The 18,505-nt window shown below is 40.0% G+C and overlaps 1 protein-coding gene across 1 annotated transcript in view; it reads left to right on the top strand.

The window, feature by feature from the left end:
• Positions 1–18,505, top strand: part of PIK3C3 (phosphatidylinositol 3-kinase catalytic subunit type 3) — a gene marked incomplete in the record, with an annotated part of 1,653,126 nt that overhangs the window by 879,572 nt on the left and 755,049 nt on the right.

Below are 18,505 nucleotides of genomic sequence, written 5' to 3'. Positions count from 1 at the left end.
AGTGGGGATTTCCTCACCAAAATTTGGGAGTAGTAAGACTCCCCACTATGGAAAACTGTCTCAATGACTTGCTTTTAAAACTTCAAAGCGCTTCCCAACTGAATGCTCCTTTAGGTGGAAAGATTGGTCTGCAGGCCAGAAACTGGCAACTCATTACCCAGGACAAATGGGTTTTAAATATAGTGCCCCAAGGATACAGATTTCACTTCCACACATTACCAACACCAAGCGGGTAGCCATATCTACCCCCAAATCAGTGGGCAGAGGCCCAAAATCAAGTTCTCTCTCTCTTAAGCATGGGAGCTATTCAGTTGGTACCAGAAGAGGAAGAGGGACAAGGTTTCTATTCCAAACTTTTCCTGGTACCCAGAAAAGGCAATACATGGCATCCTATCCTGGACCTTTCTTCTCTAAACACCTTTCTGGTGATTCCAAATTTCAAAATGCTGACTCTTCACCAGCTGCTTCCTATGCTAGGCAAAGATGCATGGTTGGCAACACTAGACTTAAAATAAGCATACCTGCACATCCCTATCAGGGAGTCTTGCAGAAGATACCTATGCTTCAAAGTAGGCTACTTGCACTATCAGTTCTCTGCACTGCCCTTTGGCTTATCTACTGCGCCCAGGGTATTTGTGCATTTTGCAGACAAAGAAATATTCAAATATACCCATACCTGAACGATTGTCTAATTCAGGCAGAAAGTCAGGACATACTTTTGAATCATCTGGCCTTTGTTCAAAGGGTGCTGACTTGTCTGGGCTACACCATAAATGAAAAGAAATCACACCTGGTACCCTGTCAACAAATTATATTCCTGGGAGCAAGCTTGAATACAACTTCCCAGATGGCTTTTCTCATGCCAGAGAAACGGATTAATTTGACAACCTACTTCAAGCAAGTGGCCAAGAAAACCCCAGCTATCTGCAAGGCAAATACTGCAAGCCTTGGGGTTCATGGCCTCCTGCATTCTTCTAATTCCATATGCAAGGCTGCATATGAGGAAACTACAACGGTATCAACATTCACAGGATCTAGAAGCAATGATTCCTATCATACCTTGCCTACGCCTAGTGTTCCTTTGGTGGGCAGAGGCCTGCCGTCAAAACAGGGGACTACCATTCACACTACCCCCTGCCACTCAAACCTTAACAACAGACGCATCAGACTATGCATGGGGGCTCACCTGGCAGGGAAGTGCATTCAGGACAAATGTAACCCAAGTCAAATGCACCTGTACATAAATCAAAAGGAAATGTTAGCTGTACAGAATTGTCTGACAGCCTTCAAGGACCACATTCTTCCAGGACAACTAATGGTAAAGATGGACAACACCACTGTCATGTGGTACATAAACAAGCAGGGGGGTACACATTCTTACCCCTTCTGCAGACTAGCCATGGCATTGTGCCTTGAGCGACCAAGTGAATCTACAAGCTCAATTTCTGCCAGGAAAACTAAATATACTGGCAGATGGACTAAGCACAAATTTCATGGACCCACGCAAGTGGAAACTGGAACCAAGGATTTTCAACATGTTGACAAGCAAGTGGGGAAGCCCAGATATAGACTTGTTTGCCTCTCCCGAGAACCATCAATTAGACAAATTTTGCACAAGGATTCCCCACAAGCTAGCTTGGAAAGTGGATGCTCTATACTTCAGTTGGAAAAACCTATAATTTTATGCCTTTTCTCCTCTGCCTCTGCTCTCCAAGGTACTACTAAAGCTCAAACAGGACAAGCCAAGGACAATTTTAATTGCACCAGACTGGTCACGCCAACACTGGTGTACCCCCTCTTGTGCAGTGTGTCATGCTTGACCCCATGGCACCTGCCCCAGACTCCTTCCCTGTTGTCTCAGCAGGGGAACCAGATTCTGCACCCTCAGTTGCAAACCCTGAACCTAGCAGCCTGGCTAATTACCTAATCTCTCCTTTACCACCCCTCAGTAAATCAGTGATGGATATCCTTTTAGAGGCAAGGAGGCCTAGTACTAGAAAATCTTGTGCTGCAAAATGGAAAAGATTTTGTGCCTGGAATCAATCTCAAGGGATGAGAGCAGCAGTGCCCAATTTACCTCAGATTCTACAATACTTGACTGAGATGCTTCATAAGGGCTTGTCCTTTTCCTCCATCAAAATTCATGCCTCAGCCATTTCAGCACAGAGCATCCCCTCTTCTCTCATTCACTGCTCAAGCAGTTCCTCAGTGGGGCCAAATATTTAAGGCCACTCAGGAGAGCTCCAACTCCAGCCTGGGACCTTAACTTTTTCTTGGAGAAACTAACTCTTCCTCCTTTTGAGCCAGCTGCTACTGTTGATTTAAAGTTACTTTCCTGGAAAAAGGCTTTCCTTTTAGCACTCACTTCTGCAAGAAGGGTATCTGAATTACAGGCCCTTATGGCAGTGGAGCCTTTCATGCGGACAGGGTGTCCCTCAGAACCAGTCCCTCCTTCATGTCCAAGGTGGTATCCAGTGTAGCTCTTAATCAGTCCATTCATTTGCCTACCTTCTTTCCTAACTCACAGAACAAAGGGGAACGGATACTGCACTTCTTAGATGTGCACAGACAACTTAGATTTTACTTGGATAGGACTAAACCTCAAAGGAAATCTGAACAACTGCTGGTGGCATTTGCTGCAGGGACAGAGGGGAAAGCTATTTCAAAGCAAACTATTTCAAAATGGATAGGCCACTGCATTAATTTCTGCTATAAGCAGCATGGAAAACCTATCTTACAGGACATCTGACCCAATTCAACCAGGGCTGTATCTACCTTCACAACCTTTCTCAGGGGCATCCCTACCAGGGATATCTTAGAAGCTGCTACCTGAAGTTCTGTACATACTTTCCCTAAGCATTATTATTTGCACATTTTCTCTAAATCCAGAGCTGGCTTTGTCACTGCAGTCTTGCAGGGCCTTATAGCTGGTCCTAAGTCTATTTAAATTCCTCCTCCCAACCTTAGCTTTGGGAATCTACCCAAATGTAATGACTGCAACAGTGAAACATGAAGAACATAGTACAGTTGTGTACACTTACCATAAATGTAGATGTTCGAGTGTATTCACTGTTGCAGTCCTGGTTATCCTCCCTCCAGCCCCCTTTCTTCTTTTGGCTATACCTCTACTCTCCCTTACTGTGCTCAAAAAGCTTTTTGGTGTATTTGCTTTTTTGTTGGAGGTATATCCTTGTAAATATAGATTTAATTGCTTCCCATTAGGGAGGCACCTGACATCTGTGGCAAGAAAAACTGATGTAATGGCATCGGCTGCATGCTTTATACCCCTGACGTCATGGAAGAAAGGACAGCATCCCAAGCAGGACCCAAGACTTTGTTAATCAGGATGACCGAGGGCTACTGCAAGCAGATAACCCAAATGTAATGACTGCAACAGTGAATACACTCGAACATCTACATTTATATTAAGTGTACACAACCGTACTTTCTCTGCACTTCCCTTTGGCTTATCAACTGCTCCCAGAGTATTCACAAAGTGCCTGGCTCCAGCCACTGCTTATCGTAGACAGAGAAATATTCAGATTTACCTATACCTGGACGACTGCCCGATTCAGGCAGACAGTCAGAAAATGCTGTTGCAGCACCTGCCATTTGTTAAAAAAACCTTCTAACCTCCCTGTGGTACACCATCAATGAAAAGAAATCAAAACTAGTCCCCAGTCAAAAGATTGTATTCCTGGGAGCAAGCTTGGACACAGCATCCTAGATGGCATTCCTCACTCCAGAAAAACAAGCCCATCTCACAGACTACTTTACTCAAATGGCCACCAGAACCCAGCTAAACACAAGGAAAATCCTGCAGGCCCTAGGGTTCATGGCATCATGCATCCTACTAATTCTATATGCCAGACTGCAATATGAGGAAACTTCAGTGGTACTTAAAAAGTCTTTGGTGCCAACATTCTCATCATTCCTATACCCTGTCTAAGGACAGAGTTTCTTTGGTGGGCAGCAGCATGCAACCACAACAAGAGACTGCCCTTTACTCAACCCCACGCCGCCCAGACCCTAACCACAGACTCATCAGACTATGCCTGGGGGGCACAAATGGACGGCAACTGCATTCAGGGCCTCTGGAGCCCAAGTCAAATTTATCTGCACATCAACTTAAAAGAGATGCTAGCAGTGCAGAACGCTCTGACAACTTTCAGATCCCTACTCTCTCCAGGACACCTGCTAATAAAAACAGACAACATCACAGTTATGTGGTACATCAATAAGCAAGAGGGAACCCACTCTGCAGGCTAGCCATGGCCCTGTGGAACACGGCCTTGGACATGCAGGTCAATCTGCAAGCTCAATTCTTGCCAGGCAAACAAAACTCTCTGGCAGACAACTTAAGCAGAAATCTCCTAGACCCACACGAGTGGCAATTAGACCCCAGCACCTTCAACCTTCTGATTCAGAAATGGGGGACCCTGGAGGTGAATCTCTTTGCCTCCCCCTAGAATCACCAGCTCAGCAAATTCTGCACCAGGACACTTCACAACAGGGCCTGGAAAGTGGATGCCCTATCCTTCCAGTGGGTAAATCTCTCAATCTATGCCTTCCCCCCCCTCTGCCCCTTCTCCCAAGAGTATTGCTCAAAATAAGACAGGACAGATCAAGGACAATTCTAATTGCCCTGGACTGGCCATCCCAGCAGTGGTACCTACTCCTGCGCAGCCTGTCACTGGTGCCACACTGGCACCTACACCAGAACCCAACCCTGCTCTCTCAGCAGGGGGGACAAGTCTTGCATCCGCAATTGCATACCCTAAATCTTGCAGCATGGCTTATTCTTTGAAATCTCCCCCAGTAACCAGCCTAAGCAAACAGGTGCTGGACGTCATTCTTGAGGCCAGAAGACCCAGTACAAGGAAATCCTATCTTGATAAGTGGAAGAGGTACTACTGGAAGAGGTACTACTCCGGGATTCAGTCTAAAGGAGAGGACACATCTCTGCCCTCCCTGTCTCTAGTCCTGGACTACTTAGCAGATCTACTCCACAGAGACTTATCCTTCTCCTCCATTAAGATCCATGCCTCTGCCATTTCAGCTCATTACAACACTGAGCCGCCTCTCTTCTTATCAAACAGTTCCTGAGAGGGGAAAATAAATTAAGGCCACCGAGAGAAGCACCCACCTCTGCTTAGGACCTTAACTTTGTACTGGAAAAACTCACACTACCCCCACCCCTTTGAGCCTGCAGCTTCAGCAGAGTTAAAGTTCCACTCTTGGAAAACAGCCTTACTTCTGGCCATCACCTCAGCTAGAAGAGTGTCTGAGCTACAAGCACTTTTGGCTGTGGGACACTTAATTATTTTCCATGCTGACAGAGTCTCCCTCAGGGCTAACCCTTTATGCCTAAAGTGGTGTCCAGTGTGGCTCTCAACCAATCTATACATTCGCCAACCTTCTTCCCTAATCCTCAAAATAAAGGGGGAAGGATCTTGCACTCCCTGATCATGCACAGACAGCTCAGATTCTACCTGGATAGGACTAAGCCCTTCAGGAAAACTAACCAGTTACTAGTCAGCTTTGCACCAGGGGCAGAGGGCAAGGCCATTTCCAAGCAAACAATTTCCAAATGGATAGCACACTGCATCCATTTCTGCTACAAGCACCATGGGAAACCAACCCCTCATGGGGTCAGAACACATTCCACCAGGGCAACTTCTACCTGTACAGCATTCCTCAGGGGAGTCCCTACCAGGGACATCCTGGAAGCTGCTAAATGGAGGTCTGTACAGACCTTCACCAAACATTACCACCTGCCTATCTTTTCCAAACCCAGGGCAGGTTTTGATACAGCATTCCTGCAAGGCATACTAGCCAGCCCCAACTCTTTTTGACTGCCTCCACCCTTCTTCAGCTTTGGGAATCTACCCAAGTGTGATGACTGGAACAGTGAAACCTGAAGAACATAGTACAGTTGTGTACACTTTCCATAAATGTAGATGTTCGAGTGTATTCACTGTTGCAGTTCTCTCTCTCCTGTCTATGTATTGGTATTGGTATTTACTTTTTACTGGTGGTGTTCTTCACCACCATAACTTAGCTCCCTGTTGGGGGGGCTCCTGATACAAGGGAAAACTGATGTAATGGCATCGGCTGCCTGTTTTTATACCCCTGACGACCTGACGTCATTCCTGGAGCGACAGCAACTGACACAGCAATACGAAGTCTCTGGTATTCGGGACGACTGAGGGCTACCTGCAGGCAGATAACCCAAGTGTGATGACTGCAACAGTGAATACACTCGAACATCTACATTTATGGTAAGTGTACACAACTGTACTTTTCACTATTACCCACTTTAAGCACAACCTAGACAAGTGGATGGGGAGTAGGAAATATACACTGGGCCTGGCTCCAATGTCCCTTATGGACAGAAGTAGCTTATAAATGCCTGGCCTTTCAATGTCCTGTTTGGATACAGGACATCATTATTCTTTCAGGAAAACTTGGCTAGACTTAGAAAGGCCCCCTGGGTTGTTAGCCTAGTAACAGTATGAATCTTATTGAGTGGCTACTCTCTGCATACGTCTCAACTGTCCCTGATTTTACCTTATATGTTTGCCCTGTCTCTCAAATATTTTGATATTCAGTCATTAATGCCAGGCATTAGAGTTTCATACTTCTTATTGTTTAGAAAATGCATATTTATGCATAACCTGTTCTGTTAACTTAATTGAATTAAAGCAGTATTTAAAAATAATCCCTGACTGATTTTATACATGCCCCCCCCCCTCATTATTTTTGATTTGTCTAAAATTTTAAGCAAAGTGGTTGAGAGGTAAGCTTCTGTCTGACAATGGTAAGTTCCTTACCAGCTTTCAAAGCCAGTAAGACACTTTTTACTCTTACAGTTTTTCTCTATATCTCTCATTTTTTTTTGTAACTTTCACAGAGCAGGTAAAACTCCATGTACTACAAAGATTTTTTTTCCAAAAACATTTTTATTTTGTTTTCATTATAAACATACGCAAATGTACATATAGCAAATACAATAAAACAGTAACAAAACTATATTGTAATAAGTTTCTCCTTTTCACTAAAGTGCCTATTGTACTTTTTTATTGTCTCTAGATATTTCTGTTAAATTCTATGTAAAACCAACACTGTACCTGTCAATGTTGTTCTTGTTTTATTTGAGCTTTTCTCCCAGGGCCTCCACTGAAAATGGGCTCGCACCCAGACGGACTATCCTGGTCAACAAATGTAAAATAAAAATAAATAAATAAATACATTTACAATATTTACATTCATCCATGATAAGCAATCATTTTATCCATGAGAAGTTATCAATATTTGTTCAAAATGTTTTCCAATTTTTGCCATGCTATTTTTTATGAGTGATGATGGGGTGGCGCAGTGGTGCAGCGGTTAATGCTGTCACCTCACAGCAAGAGGTTCTCCGGTTCGATTCTCGGCTGGGGTGCCTTCTGTGTGAAGTTTGCATGTTCTCCCTGCGTTCGCGTGGGTTTCCTCCCACATTCTAAAGACATGCTTCTGGAGCATTTCTCCCCAGGCCTCCGCTGAAAACAGGATCTGTGGAACCTAGTCGGACTTTCCCGGTCAACAAATGTTAAATAAAATAAATAAATAAATAAATGTTATGAGTTCTATAACAAATGGTTTGCAGTTCTTTTTTACAAACAACTTTTGCTAAAATAATAAATTCTTTAAACATCAAATCTTGTTTACTTTTCCAGTTCAAAGTAATAACTTTTCTGGCAATTGCAAGAACTGACCAGAGTAACTGAATCTGAGATTTAGGTATTACATTAGGTATAGGAACATTGAATAGGATTAGTGAGTTAGAAATATGAGAGTTATCAGACCATAAAGCCTTTACAAAATATCTGAAGTCTTTCCAGCATTGAACAACATTTCTACATTCAATGAACATGTGAACCCAGTTGGCCTTTAGTAATTCATCACATTTCTAACATTTACTTTCACTATTTTTGAGTATAAGATTTATTTTATGTGGAGTATACAAACTGCTGTTCATAAATTTCCATGTATACAATCTCCAGCATAGTGAAGAAGTACTATATGTAGATTTCAGTAATGTTTTTTTTTTTTTTTTTGATTCATCAGATATTTGTTTTCCATTAATTTTTACATAGTAATTCCAAAAATCTGAGTTTAGATTGTCTTCTCTTACTATCTTATAGATAGGTGAGATACTTAATATCATCTGTCTTTTCAAGACACCTAATAAAAAGCTGGATCAAACTAGGTATAGATTCAGTCTGTAGGTTGATTTATACTCTGATTTTGTTTTCTATAAACTGTCGTAATGAGTGTATAAATAATCAACTGTCTTGACTATTATCAAAACTACATAGAAGAGAGTTTAGTGGTTTAATACACTTATTTTCAATAAACTGATGCCAGAATATCAAGTTATTTTCCATAATTTTTGCATCGCATTGTTGTTGAAAGTATCTAGGCATTTAGGGGAGTATTTTATAGGGAATATAAGAAACAGGAATTGTTTAATGTTGTAATTACAATCAATTATATTTTTAAAGTTATTAAATATTTGATTACTGCCATAAGAAAAATGATCAAACTTCTAATTAAATAAACAAAATTCACGAAAAAGCCAATGAACTCTACTTATTCCGTATTGTTCTTTAAATTGATTTTCTATAGTTCTGACATCAGTTATATGAATCTCATGTATTATTTTGCAGCCAGATATATAAATAGTTGAGATCCAGTGTAATATTACATTAATTATAACTGATTTGGACGACAAAGAATTCTTATAGGATTTAGATTGTAATCTGTTATTGCATGTTCTTGACATGAATGACAAGATTCACACACCTCTCGAACTTTGTTGTTGAAATGAATTTCATGCTTCCATGAGGATCTGATCATAATCTTCTGTGTAGTGTATGGATGCCATGATTGTGTTCTGAATTCAGAAAAAGACAACTGTTTCCTGACATAGGAAAGATTCCTAATTTTTTGTTAAGCAAGTCTCCATGCTTTTATGCACTGGTCTCGAGATAGAGCATAACAGCAGCCATCATAGAACAGTGTCCGAAGCATTTTCAAAGCTTTAAAACCTGTTACGCGCACGCACACACACACACACACACACACACACACACACACACACACACACACACACACACACACACACACACAAAATGACAGAGTGATGTTTCAGCTTTTAAAGGCATTTATTCATCAATCAGAGACTTCTGCACACTCTTGTGTGGATGCACTAAGTATTTAACCAGTTAAACATGTCATGGTACTACATTTTTTATGTAAATGGTATTATATGGAACATATAATGCTTCATATAGTGAAAGGGGTCCTAATGGAGAGATGAAAAGTCAGCAAGCAAAGGAAAGTAGTAGTGCTGAAGTTGAAGTCATCCTCATGTCTTGGTGAGTACCTTTGTGAGATGGACCCTGTTTTTCACAAAATCTCACCAAGGTGACACTGATATATAGACTGTATTTATATAGCATATATCATGAACAGAGGTAAGTCAAAAACAAATAAAGATAGCTAGGTGCACAAGTCCCAGGATAAAAAAGCACCTAATCCTGGTAGCCACACTGGTGCCTGGAATGGAAAAAATGACAGTGTAGAATCCCCAAAATCCGGAAACATTCCTACAGTGGGGCTAGGCCAGGCCCAGGGGAAGGATGGTCTCCATGTTGAAGAAGGAAGTAGCAGTCCACAAAAATCACAAAAACTGGTAGGCAAAGAAGAGCTATAAAGTCAATAGAGTGGAATATTCAGGATAAAAAGAAATCGTGTATTGCTACTATTAAAAAGCCCAGAATTTCCAGACAGAGGATATACAAAGAGATTAAGAGATAAATACTTTCACAAGAAAAACTGTCAGAAGCTTCAAATAAAAATTTGTGTTCATTAATACAACACATTTTTGAAAAACACTATATAGATCAAGACACTTTGATCTGTTCGGAAAAAAGCATCTGAGGAAGTGCAAAAATGTAAACAACAAAACCTAGACATTTTTGAAAAGTATAAAAAAGAAATATGGACATGGGAAAGAAAGAGAGATTTGATATGGTGCAATATTTATGCAAAGGAAAAAAGCCAAGTTAGTCAATATAGAGAGGCAGCCACAAAGATATTCGAAGAGAAATACAGGCAAAGACATCCAGATATGTAAAATTTCACAATAAAGAAATTAATATCACAAAGATGGAATGTGGAAAAGAAGATTATTGAAGCAGAAGTTAAAGGAGTAGAATTTATGGAGTGTCTGCAAAGTGAAGGATTAAATGTAGAAAGTCTAACACAGATTACATCACAGCATGATGAAGTGAATCCCCAGAATAAGGAGAAGCAGGAAGATCAGGAGACAGATGTCTGAAGAAGAAATATGGACATGGGAAAGAAAGAGATTTAATATGGTGCAATATGCATGCAAAGGAGAAAGCAAAACTAACCAGTACAAAAAGAGCAGCACCAAAGATATTTGAAGAGAAATACAAGCAAAGTAATCCAGACATGGAAAACTTTAAAATACAAAAAATAAGAAGACAGAGGAAAAGTAAAAAAGGAGATCAGTAATGGAGAAGATAAAGAAATAGAAATTGACGTTATGGAGCACCTGCAAAGTGAAGGATTCGGTGTAGAAACCCTAATGCAGAAAGCACCACAACAGGATAGAGCAGTGGATATCCAAATTAAGGGGAAAGCAGTGGAACAGGAAACAATTGGTCAGATGCCATATCAAGATATTTTGGAGCCTTCCACAGGAAACCAGTCTAAAAGTTCAAGCTAGACAGCAAGGGAAGGAACAGGAGACTGTGGAAACTCTGATTGTTGAGGAGTGATAGGCCAAGTGAGTTCCCATATGACAGAGCAGTGGATGGCACAGGATGTATTTGAAGAGAAGCTGCCACAGGAAGATGCTGTAGAACTTTCTATAGAATGCCCGCAGGAAGTGGAAAACAAAGGATGTGCCCTCAGTCTGGAAGAAAATGAACTAAGGGAAGAGTTGCTTGATTTAATGGACATAGATATAGTAAAATTAATGAAAAAATAGACTGCAGAAGGTTAATAAAACTCCAAACGTCAGAAGTCTGATTAAACAAATGAACACAGTAATTAAGACTGTCCATAGAGATCCATGCGATGTAACAGAAGTGAACAGGATATGTTACTGTGCAACTAAATTAGTAACTGATAAAGTTCTACCACAAGAGCACAGGATAATGAGGCAAAGTAAGGGGAGAAATCGAATACCATCATGGAAGTATCGAATAGAGAAAAATATAAAGCAATTAAAACAAGAAGTGTCACTGTAGGTTTGTCCCGGGGATTACTTCCGTGTCACTATTAGACAGAGGCACAGTAAACTAAACTTTAAAAAGGGCACAGTGTACTCAAATCAAGGGGTGGCGTAAGCCAAACACAATCGGGCTAGACTTATAAATGCCCCAGGACAGATAGCCTAGTATGAACCTATGACCCTATGTTAGAAGACTATAGAAGAGGGAATAGATCAACAAAAATACTTAGAAAGCTTGATGTGATAAAAGCAGTGCGCAGTATTAAAACAGACCAGGATCTATCATGCACTATCACAAATAAATTAAAAATTTCAGCACAGGCGGAAAAACTTAGAAGATACACAGATAAATATAAAGGACAAGTACAAAATAAGCAATTTAGTGGTGATCCAAAAATGTTTTATAGAGAATTGGGGAACAAGGTAAAAGGAATTGAAATACCGCCAATAAAAGAAGAAATGGATGGATTTTGGAGAAGTATCTATAAAAGCCCTGTGGAACACAACAAAGATGTGAAATGGATAGAAGAAGTAAAAAAAAAGAATAAGAAATTTAAAGGTACAGGATATGAAATGGGATGAAGTAACAGCCAGAGAGATTGAAACAAAGTTAAGAAAATCCTCTAACTGGAAAACCCCAGGCCCAAATGCAGTACCTAACTTTTGGTTAAAAGTATTAACATCTTTGCATGAAGACCTAGCCATGAGTAAGAACTATTTGTATACGTACCCCGAACAGACAGACACCAATTTGGCTAACAACAGGTAAAACAATGCCCTTACTTAAGAGTGAACCTGCAAGCTGCCGCAGAAATTATAGACCAATAACTTGCCTTCCAACGACGTATAAACTATACACGGGAATTGATGCCGACAGAGTTTATAGTCATTTAGAAGAAAACTCAATTATGGCAGAAGAACAAAAGGGCAATAAAAGAAAGTCATATGGAACAATGGATCATTTGTTGTTAAATAAAGTCATACTGGAGAACTGTAAAAAGGGAAAGAATCTAAGTATGGCATGGATTGACTACAAAAAAGTATTTGATAGTATCCTATATTCGTGGATAAAAGAGTGCATAAAAATGTATAAGATACACTCTACACTGATTGACTACATTGCAGTGACCATGAAACAATGGCAGACCACTTTGCAGTTAAGCCACGATAAAGGACAAATTATTATCCCAGGGATAAAAATTCAAAGGGGGATATTCCAGGGTGACTCTCTGTCACCGGTGCTGTTCTGCCTTGCCCGTAACCCATTAAGCTTTTTACTTAACTGCTTAGACCATGTCTATAATTTGGCTTCTAGAAAGCAACAAAGTCTAAAGACTTCTCATCTTCTCTTTGTCGATGATTTAAAACTATAGCTCATCAGATGAGGAACTGAAGGCACAGCTGCAAGCTGTCAAAATTTTTTCAGATGATATTAGAATGTCATTTGGCCTTGATAAATGTGCAAAAGCAACCTTTAAAGCAGGAAAACTGCAGCACCAGGAAAACATCAGTTTATGACAAGAATATGATCTAAAAGAACTTGAACAAGAGGGAGTGTATAAATAATTGGGATTTGATGAAGGATCAGCAACAAAACATGAACAAATGCGAGTAAAACTTAGTAAGTAATACTTTAGAAGACTTAAATTAATCCTGAAAACAGCTTTGACATCTAGGAACAAAAATCCAAGCTGTAAACCAATTTGCTCTTCCTGTCCTAAGTTACAGTTTTGGAGTGATTAATTGGCCGCAAAACGTGTTGGATAGATTAGATATTAAAACAAGAAGAATGCATCATGCTCACCAAATGAATTATAAAAAAAAATCAGTGCATATCAAGATTATATATTCCCCGGTTTGAAGGAGGGATGGGCCTCATGAAATTGATTACTTGTATAGATCTGCAATTGTGGGACTCCACACACATTTGCTGACCTCATTTCAGTTTTGAAACATGATGAGAATATTTCTAAGATGACTTCCCTGCTTAACTTAGCAGAATCATATCGGCATCAAGCAGGAATGGAAATCAAACCTGAAGTAGATAAAAGTCAAGCAGCAACTTAATGTGCCAAAAACAAAAGAAAGAATATAAGGTGAAGGATCAGATGAAAAGGCAAGAAATGGAAAATGCATAAATATAATTGCAAGTATAGAAAACTTCTGGAAGAACCTCATGTTGATTAGGAATGAACACAGGAATGATTAAGGAGAGGTGAATTCAAACCAAGAGATGAAAGGTTAATATTGGTGGCATAAGATAGTGGGCTACGTACACATTGGTTTACAAAGTCCATTGAACATGTGGGAGAAACAGACAAATGTAGGTTTTGTAAAACAGAATTGGAAACTGCCGTACACCTAGTTGCTGGTTGTGACATACTAATGACAGAAGGACTGTATACTGAAAGGTATAATAATGTGGCAAGACTGCTGCACTGGGGATTGTGCAAACATTATGGTGTTGATGTGGCTGGAAAAACACTGGAAACATGAGCCACAAAGCATCATAGAAAATGATGATCTACATCACATGGGATCATCCATTGCCAACAGTTCAAAAGATAGATGCTAGGAAAACAGATATATTGGTCCAGGAAAAGAAGGCAGAAGTAGCATTGATCATTGAAATCGCCACACCCAGTGAGTACAGTGTCCTGCTTATAGAGAGGCACAAAGTCATAAAATATCAGGATCTACAAGCCGAAACTAGAGCAATGTGGAAGAAGGAAACCCAGATAGTTCCAATAGTAGTTGGAGCAACGGGTCTTATAAAAAAAAAAAAAAAAAAAAGAGTCTACAATCATATTTAGATATGCTACCAATATACATAACTCCATACGAATTACAGAAGGAGTCATTACTGGGCACATTGTGGGTGCTGCGAAGAGCACTTTTGGCTGACATCAAAGAGTGAAACAATACTAATTTCATGAACTTTAATCGTACTTTGACTTAGGAATGGGGTCCATTCCCATCGTGGTATTAGAAACCCAAAAGATTTGGAGAAATTAAAAAAGTGAAAGGCATAAGTGGGTTTGTCCAATCATAACTGTTTACGTGCCCTTTATGTGGATGTCAAGATTCACCTCTAAATTTTCGCTTTTCTCCACTCTTGAGGTAGATACCTTAATATCATATTTCAAACGCATGATAAGCTGGTTATGTTTGGAGACTCAATCCATCTGTCCATCCACAGCCGCTCTTTTTTATACATGGGGTTGGGGTGGCACTTTAGCAGTGACAATCATTTAGAGCCAAGGTTTCCACCGCTAGGTGGCTGGCCGTGCCATGGCCGTTCTTCCATTCCACACATTTGCATGCACAACTGTGCCAACTTAGAGTGCCCATTCCATCTACAGCATGTCTTTGGAATGTGGAAGAAAACTGGAGTACCCATAGGAAACCCACATGAACACAGGAAGAACATGCAGATTCTGCAGAGGAGAAAAGCACCCCAGCCAAAAATCAAACCGGAGAACCTCTTGCGGTGAGGCGACAATGCTATCCACTGTGCCACTGTGTTGCCAGATAGGGGGAACAAACACAGAGAACATCTGAGACCTGATCATAATCTGATGTTTTGTGTTTTTGAGAAATCAGTGTGAAGAAATTCACCCTAATAGCTGAGTGAACTGAAACGTGAAAGATGAGTGTTGAGAACACAAGAGGTAATTGGTTACAATCAGACAGACATAATTAGGTTTCTTTGTAATTTATACAGCTTTTCCTGCCCCTGAGTTACTTTTGTCAGTATATGAAATGTTTTACTGCTTTTAAAACTGTAAGACACTTAACATGGCCATACAGACAGTGACCAGAAGAGATGTGTACCTTTGCGGAACAAATAGCTTTAAAAACTGATATGACTTGTCACTCTGTCAAAGCTTTTTTTTTTCCTTTTTGTGAATGTGGTAGCATGAAATATATCTTTGTTACTGCAGTTCATGTGATAATATTATATAGTTTATTAACTCAGCTATGTATGTTGGAGCTTTTTTCCCTGGCCCTCTGCTGAAAATAGGATTTATGCCCAGTTGGACTTTCCCAGTAAACAAATGCCAATTACATAAATAAAAAGTAAATAAATATGGCTTTCAGTGACTGTTTTCTGTTAACAAATAGCAACATAAACAATACGTACAGTATATTTCCATCACTCCCAAGTTATGTTTGTCGTTTTGGCCTAAGAGGTGGTTTGTGGAATGAATGAGGTGCATGAGAGGAATGTTACATGTCCTGTGATAATGGTATTTGTAAAATCCATACCAATTCTCATTCTCTAAAGTGAAATTCTGGGTAAAGGCTCTTAGGACTGCCTTTCTGCTCTCCTGTTTGGTTGACCTTCCCTTGAGAAAATTACCCTTTGGTATTTCAGGTGTAAGGTTTTGGGGAAAACCTTCTGTGCCTTCAGGGAATCGGCCCCTTGCTGCTTCCCATTTTGATGGTGCAGTTTATAGTGAGGTTTTGGAGGGATGGCAGATTCCGGCTTGGATGTTCCCATTCTTTGTACTTCCATGCCCTGGTTCACCACTGAAGAGAGGCCAGCATGCAAAAGAAATTGGAGCCAAGTCCCATCTCCAATCAGATACTGGTGGCTATGAGCAGGCCCAAATGTGAGTTTCTCTAGCCACCTAAGAGCAATGAAAAGCCCCCACCAATGATTTTCGGTGCTCCCAGAAAGTGTTGTGGAAGGTATGCCTGAACTGTTCTGTCCTACTTGTGATAGGGGGCCTTCCTTCTCCACCTGTCTTCCCCCTTAGTAACATGCATTCATCCCTGTACATGTTCTCCTCACTCACACACACTATATTTACATCACTCCCATTTGCTTGTCCTCCTCTCTCACACACAGTTGTTTTGTATTTATATAAGAGCTCTGATCTGAAGGCTGTCTTCAGCCAAGACCTTAGTTAAAAAGGTCAAGTTATTTAAATAAAAGTGAAATAAATTGATGAACTTTGACTATGATAGATGATTAGCTTTTTATTTAATATGGTAAGTGTATTTTTTACTTTTATCTCCTTTATGTTTAAAAGAGAAATCTGAGAACATGCAGTATAAAGAAGTTAACAAAGAGTGGTCATCACAATATGCATCCAGATAACCTAATAAAAATGTAAACCCTCCAATAGTACTGCACATCAGGGTACTTCTTTTCAAATGGCTCTGAAAAACTGAGCTATTAATTCATTGTCAGAGTTACCAAAATTCTCCTCTTCATCCTTGATGCTGTCAAAAGAAAATATAAGAGTGCCTTTACTGATATTATATTTTGAGCATGTTAAATCCAGATACAAGAGCCAAGCACATCAATAGCGTGTAGCCATGCTAGATGCACCGTTGCTCATGTTGTGTGCTCTGATTTATCATACATTGTTTCTCTGACTAGAAACTCTTGGCTGAAGAATATTGTAATATAGTGCAAGAAGCAGACATGCTACTGCAATTACATGTATCAGTCCCTTGGTGGAATACACAAATCTGAACTTTCATAGGCACATGCGAAAGTTTGGGATTTTAAAAAGAAATTAATTAAAAAGAAGGCCTTCCTGCAAATTTTCTGTCAAGCAGGATGACATTTACATGACCAAATAAATTCTCCATCTTAGGAATTTGACATTGTGGGTTCTTCATTACAGTCTTCAGATTCTTGCCAATTAGATTATCATTATTAGTAGTGCAACAGGTAGCACACTTGCATCTATTCCCATGCAGTTAGATGGATTGCTGACGCTGGAGTGCAGCTTAAGGGGGTTGTTGCACTCCTGAATGTGTCATCCTTTGGATGAGATGTTAAACCAAGGCTCCATTTGTTTTAGTTGGTGATAGCGCAAGTGTATGTAAAAGATTCCACTACACCTATCACAAAAAGTAATGGAAGTGCAATGATGCTCTGGCCAAATTTCCCATCGTAGTGTAAATGCCACCTTGGGTCTCTCCTGGAAAGAAGCTACTAGCCTAGTGGAACTAACCCAGTCAAGAAAGGTTAAGTAAATAAAAATAAAATTCTACTCCAGAAGATATTGCTTTTGTAGAGACACTAATTTTGAGGAAAATGTTTCATTTGGCCTGCAGGGACACTTACTTTCAAGTAAGAGAGAGCGAAATGATGAGTCGTCTAGATTCACAAAGTAGAAGGACTATCCATATTGATACTGTACTGGGTATTTTAAAAGTCAGTCGTCAATGTCCAGATTGACAGACTTGCATAACAGAGAAAAAAATGGCAGGTGGGACGTGTAGGACTCCTTTAGAACTCAAAGTAAGGCAGTCCTTGTTACTGTTCGTCAGTGCTTGTGTTCTGAATGTTAAGTCTGCCCTCTTGCTTTTTTACCATTTGACAAAGAGTCAAGGTTACTAGATAAATATGGCAAAATATGCATGTCTTTAGTATTTAGCCTGCATAGTTTGATATCAGAGTTCAGTTTTGGAGCACATTCAGCAAAATAGTTCCTTCCAAGTAGTACCTCTATTAATGCATCAGAAAATCTTGTGGCTACAGTGGTAAAATTGGTGGTCATACACTGGTCTGTGTTTGTGATGCTGGAGATGTGTCATTGAGGGCAGATAAGTTACGGGCAGTTTCAGTAAGGCTTGATTGGTTTAGAATGCATTTATTTTCTTTTAATAAAGATGTTATGACTTGATTTTATAGTGACTCTCCCCAACAAAGATGGGACAGTTGTGCAAGATTCTTTATTAACAGTAGATCTTTGAGGAGAAGTCACTGTAACAGTAATACCACCTTTCATCCGTCCCTCTAAGGGAGGTAAGTAATTTTCTTCTGACAGTTTTATTTAGAATATTTCACACTTCGGTTGCATTAGTTAACAGACTACAAAAGATAATGGACTGCAGCAAACACTACCTGTGAAGGTCAGAAAGGGCTCAAAGGCTTTAAGAAAGTTTCTAGCAATACTTGCTATGTAATAGTACCGTTTGTACCAACTCAAGTTCACCCCAACCATGGCAGTTGTAAACCTTTGTTTGGTTTGATATTAAGGAGTAAACTCACAAAAGATAAAATCACTGGCCAGGAAAAGAGATGAGTTATAAAAATATTATGGTTTACTGCGTACTTCATGTCACTCTAGTGTACGATCTACTCTTATGGTAAACATGTAGTACTGCTGTATGTGTGATCTTAAACACCTGTGCTTTCCCTGTGGCTTGAGGTTATTCTATAGCTAT

Source organism: Protopterus annectens, chromosome 6.part0 (genome assembly GCF_019279795.1).
Source record: "Protopterus annectens isolate FY-2018-M chromosome 6.part0, PAN1.0, whole genome shotgun sequence".
NCBI classification, from domain to species: Eukaryota; Metazoa; Chordata; order Ceratodontiformes; family Protopteridae; genus Protopterus; species Protopterus annectens.
The sequence above is the reverse complement of the archived record's forward strand: the minus strand, read 5'-3'. Positions and strand labels throughout refer to the sequence as shown.